The 5,892-nt window shown below is 46.0% G+C and overlaps 1 non-coding gene across 1 annotated transcript; it reads left to right on the top strand.

The window, feature by feature from the left end:
• Positions 1-1,305: 1,305 nt before the first annotated feature.
• TRNAW-CCA (transfer RNA tryptophan (anticodon CCA)) lies at positions 1,306-1,378 on the top strand. Its single transcript has one exon. It is a non-coding gene; the product is annotated as a tRNA-Trp (tRNA).
• Positions 1,379-5,892: the final 4,514 nt, after the last annotated feature.

Below are 5,892 nucleotides of genomic sequence, written 5' to 3'. Positions count from 1 at the left end.
TGCTGTAGTGGGTAAACACCAGGTATCTCATCAATTCCCACACAAACCGAAGATTCACGAGAAAAATACATGTTCATTTTCTAAGCCACTAAGTTTTGGGGTAATCTGTTCCACACCCGGAGTAACTGGATCAATATGGAGGCTGGAGACCAAGATTGGCCAAAGTGACACAAATGAGCCCGACCAAGGGACCACACGGAACAAGTTGGCAGGCACAACCAGTTATGAAGCAGAGTGCTAGAGCCAAGACCAATTTTGAAAGGTCATGAGATCAAGAAGACCTTTCTATTTCTGCACCTATAAGAAAAATCATTCTCATGATGCAAATCCATTTTCATAATCAACGGCTGTCTCTGCTGTGGTCAAGAATATTGTTGAGCCTCCAGTGTTAAATTTTTATTGGTCATGATTACACCATTAGGCCATCACTGTACCACAGTTCTCTCTCTGAAGCTCCCAATGACAGCCCCATCTACTGACCCACAGGTGCCTCAAATTCAGTATGTGAGGACAAGTCCATCTCCTTACCTCTGCAACTGTTACAACACACTTCTGTAAGCCTCATGCTAACTCCGATCACAAAATTAGCAGACCTGAAAGGAAAAGGAGCCACTACCAAAAAATCGTCGTCAAATCAAAAAGACAGACAGCAAGAAAGAATGAACTTTAAACTACAAAATAATCAGAAAACAATAAAACGGCAGTAGTAAGGCTTTATCTATAAATAATTGTTTTAAACGTAAATGGATTAATTCTTAATCAAAAGACATAGCATGGCTGAATGGATTTTTTTTAAAAGATCCAGGTATATTGTAACTATAAGAGACTCACTATAGGGACTTCCTTGGTGGCCCAGTGGATAAGACCCCACACTCCCAATGCAGAGGGTTCAGGTTCAATTCCTGGTCAGGGAGCTAGATCCCACAGGCAACAGCTAAAGAGCAAAGACCCCCAGTGCCAGACTAAGACCCAGCTCAGTCACATACGTATTTTAAAAAAAAGAGAGAGAGATTCACTTTAATATTAAAGACACACATGAAAGTAAAGGAATGGAAAAAGATATTCAAGGCAGATTGTAACCACAAGAGAGCGGGGGTGCTATACTTAGACAAAATAGTCAAAAATTGTCACAGGGATAAAGAAGTTCATCACTGAGTGATAAAGTGGTCAATTTATCAAAAGAATATAAGATGGTGGCTCAGCTGGTAAAGAATCTGCCTGCAATGCGGGAGACCTGGCTTCAATCCCTGGGTTGGGAAGATCCCCTGGAGAAGGGAAAGGCTCCCCACTCCAGGATTCTGGGCTTCCCTGGTGGCTCAGAGGTTAAAGCGTCTGCCTCCAATGCAGGAGACCTGGGTTCGATCCCTGGGTCAGGAAGATCCCCTGGAGAAGGAAATGGTAACCCACTCCAGTATTCTTGCCTGGAGAATCCTATGCACGGAGAAGCCTGGTAGGCTACAGCCCACGGGGTCGAAAAGAGTCGGACACGACTGAGTGACTTCACAATACACTATGCTGCTGCTGCTGCTAAGTCACTTCAGTCGTGTCCGACTCTGTGCAACCCCATAGACGGCAGCCCACCAGGCTCCCCCGTCCCTGGGATTCTCCAGGCAAGGACACCAGAGTGGGTTGCCATTTCCTTCTCCAATGCATGAAAGTGAAAAGTGAAAGTGAAGTCACTCAGTCGTGTCTGACCCTCAGCGACCCCATGGACTGCAGCCTACCAGGCTCCTCCATCCATGGGATTTTCCAGGCAAGAGTACTGGAGTGGAGTGCCATTGCCTTCTCACTATAAATACATAAGCACCCAACATTGGCATATATTGCTACCAAAAGATCTATCCAAGGATATATCACAGCTTTATCTGTCAAATTCAAAAACTGGAAACATTCCAACTGTCCATTAACAATGGAGTGGATTAAAATATTCTGCTATAGCTATTCACTATAACTACACAGCACACAACAATGAAAAAAATGAACGACTTCTCCATATACAACATGGATGAATCTCACAGACATAACGAGCAAAGATGAGAGAAAAGTGAAAGTCACTGAGTCGTGTCCGGCTCTGTGACCCCATGGACTGTATGCAAAAGATGGCGACACACAGAAGTTGCACACATAACAACACAACGTACAGGAGCTTCAGTGACAGTAACACTGATCAGCAGTGGTAGAAGTCACAAAGCTGGTTGCCTCTGGTTGAGAGATGTGCAGGAAGGAAGAGTCCTGACTTAGGAGAGCAGCCCTAGGGAAACTTCTGGAACTGTTCTCTATCTTGATCTTGTCAGTTCAGTTCAGTTCAGTTGCTCAGTCGTGTCCGACTCTTTGCCACCCCATGAACTGCAGCACACCAGGCCTCCCTGTCCAACACCAACTCCTGGAGTTCACTCAAACTCATGTCCATCGAGTCAGTGATGCCATCCAACTGTCTCATCCTCTGTCGTCCCCTTCTCCTCCTGCCCCCAATCCCTCCCAGCATCAGGGTCTTTTCCAATGAGTCAACTCTTTGCATGAGGTGGCCAAAGTATTGGAGTTTCAGCTTCAGCATCATTCCTTCCAAAGAACACCCAGGACTGATCTCCTTTAGGATGGACTGGTTGGATCTCCTTGCAGTCCAAGGGACTCTCCAACACCACAGTTCAAAAGCATCAATTCTTCAGCGCTCAGCTTTCTTCACAGTCCAACTCTCACATCCATACATGACCACGGGAAAAACCATAGCCTTGACTAGACAGACCTTTGTTGGCAAAGTCATGTCTCTGCTTTTCAATATGCTATCTAGGTTGGTCATAACTTTCCTTCCAAAGAGTAGGCGTCTTTTAACTTCATGGCTGCAGTCACCAAAACAATGTAAAAATTCATCAACTTGTCCACTTAAGATTTGTGCCCTTTGCTCTATATATGTTATGTTGTTGTTGTTTAGTCACTAATTTGTGTCCAACTCTTTGCACCTATAGTCTGCCAGTCTCCTCTGTCCATGGGATTCTCCAGGCAAGAATACTGAAGTGGCTTTCCATTTCCTCCTCCAGGGGATCTTCCCGACCCAGGGATCGAACCTGAGTCTCCTCTGTCTCCTACATTGGCCAGAGGACTTCTTACCGTTGAGCCACCTGGGAAGCCCATATGTATATTATACCTCACTATAAATTTTTAATCTTAAATCTTGTCAATTAAAAAAAAAGTTGTTGCTTTTTTTTACTGTTTGAACTTTGACTTCTTTCTTTCTTTATGTTTAGCTGCACTGGGTCTTTGCTGCTGCATGAGGGCTTTCTCTAGTCACAGTGAATGGGGGCTACTCTCTGGTTGTGTGGCACGGGCTTCTCACTGCGGTGGCTTGTCTTGTTGCAGAGCACAGACCCTAGGACACATGGGCTTCAGTCATTGCTGCATGTGGGCTCAATAGCTGCAGCTCCTGGGCTCTAGAGCACAGGCTCAATACTTGTGGCACACAGACCTAGTTGCTCCACAGCATGTGGGATCTTCCCAGACCTGGGATCAAACCCTAGTCTCCTGCTTTGGCAGGCGGATTCTTTACCACTGAGCCCTACAGGGGTTTGGGTGTCTCTAGGTCTTCTTTTCGGGCTGGTCTCCTCCACACTCCTTCTCCTCCCCCAGCACTGGAAGGGAGGCACAGCGGTCCATTTCTGTTGCTCTAATTCAGTCTAAGTCTTAGGCCAGCACTGTGTCCTCAGGCCTGGGGAGGGGGCTTCTCAGTGACGCTGCACTGCTCCAAGGGGCGGGAGGTCTCCAATAGCCTCAACCCAGGATGACTTCCGGCTGCTCCCTCACGTGACCCTGCTTTCTTTCTGTCCCCTTCCACCAGATGCGGGTCTTCACCAGGGCCCCAGGGGTGACAGGGTTTCCTGCGTGTCCCTGCATGGCTAAAAGATTCTGGCCTGCAAGGGAGATGGAGGAGGAGGGTCCACACCTTTCCTGCATCTCCTCCTCCTCTGGGTCTGCCCAGCGAGGGGGGCTTTCTGGAGATCCTCTCTGGGTTTCCAGTCTGTCTTGGGGACACCCCAAAAGGTGTGTGGAGCACAGTCCATGAAAAGGAGCAAGTCTCCATGGCTCCCCGGGCTGTGTTCCCATGCTGGCCCATGACTCGTTAGAAATCTAGGGCTTTAGCGATTCATTAGAAATTTAACTTCCTCTAACTGGTCTTCCCTTGTGGCTCAGTGGGTAAAGAATCTGCCTGCAGTGCAGGAGACCCAGGTTCAATCCCTGGGTCGGGAAGATCCCCTGGAGAAGGAAATGGCAACCCACTCCAGTACTCTTGCCTCAAAAATCCCATAGACAGAGGAGCCTGGCGGGCTACAGTCCACACAGTCGCAAGAGTTGGACACAGCTTAGCGACTAAAGAGAGAAAGAGAACTGGCCTGTATAGTGTCTGGTTGCAGACAAGTAAGTAAGTGTTCACGTGAGCAAGCAAGCAAATGTTCGCATCCCACACCTCCCGAGATGCGCAAGTATTTCCTTAGACTTCTGGTTAGTCTGCTGGCCTGTGGTTTTAGCTCATTAATGAATTCAGGAAACATTGTGGGTCGGAGATTGTTCAGCAATTAACTTTTTTGTTGTAAAGGTGGAATTGATATTCTCTGTAGCTCTCTACATCCTGAGTGGAAGCTGGGAGACTTCACTGAAGACAAAAGAATCCTCATCACAACTTATAATAGGAAAATAAATGGGAAAGTTCAGTGACTGTCAAAAAGAAAAATTTTTAGTGAATTAGTTTACATCCAGACACTGGAAAACTAAACCTCAGAGAAAAAAATTGAGACAATCTACATATATTGGCAGAGAATGAGGAAGCCAAGCTATACAAGTAAGTAAATAAAATAATATAAAATCACATAGGAAGAAAAAAGAAGACTGAGCTCCAAATAAAGAAAACTGAGCACTGAAGAACTGATGCTTTTGAACTATGGTGCTGGAGAAGACTCTTGAGAGTCCCTTGGACTGCAAGGAGATCCAACCAGTCCATCCTAAAGGAGATCAGTCCTGAATATTCGTTGGAAGGACTGTTGCTGAAGCTGAAACTCCAATACTTTGGCCACCTGATGTGAAGAACTGACTCGTTGGAAAAGACCCTGATGCTGGGAAAGATTGAAGGCAGGAGGCGAAGCGGACCACAGAGGGTGAGATGCTTGGATGGCATCATCAACTCTATGGACATGAGTCTGAACAAACTCAAAGAGTTGGTGATGGACAGGGAAGCCTGGTGTGCTGTGGTCCATGGCGTCAGAAAGAGTCAGACATGACTGAGCGACTGAACTGAACACACAGGAAGTGTGGTATAACCGTTTTTAAAGGGAAAAAAGAATACTGTGTATGAGTGCAGATCTGTCACTTTGTCATTTGCACAGAAGAACATGCATTAGAAAATACTCTATAACCCAGATGTGTTCTTACCTGGGAAATCCCATGGACAGAAGGAACCTGGTGGGCTTCAGTCCGTGGGGTCACAAAGAGCCGGTCACGACTGAGTGAATACACAATAACAACAGCAACAAAAGTGGGGTCACAGAGGAATAAACAGCCATTGGCCAACGCCTAGTCCTTGATAAGAACAAGAAATTAGCAAAAAAACAAAAATAAAGTACTCTATAATATTCATATAATAGTTCTACTACATCATGCTTATTTTAAAAACGTATTTCTTCCAACTGTGGTTTAATACCTTGGGGAGAAATTTGAGCATAATGAAAATTTTGCATTTGTTTGCTTGCAATTTTGTTCACAAGAAACATCAAGTGAATGCAGAAATCTGGCCCAGCTTAACCAAGCACGGTTCAGTTCAGTTCAGTTCAGTCGCTCAGTCGTGTGTGACTCTTTGCGACCCCATGAACTGCAGCACACCAGGCCTCCCTGTCCACCACCAACTCCCGG

This window comes from Bos indicus, chromosome 4 (genome assembly GCF_029378745.1).
Source record: "Bos indicus isolate NIAB-ARS_2022 breed Sahiwal x Tharparkar chromosome 4, NIAB-ARS_B.indTharparkar_mat_pri_1.0, whole genome shotgun sequence".
Classification (NCBI taxonomy): domain Eukaryota; kingdom Metazoa; phylum Chordata; class Mammalia; order Artiodactyla; family Bovidae; genus Bos; species Bos indicus.
The sequence above is the reverse complement of the archived record's forward strand: the minus strand, read 5'-3'. Positions and strand labels throughout refer to the sequence as shown.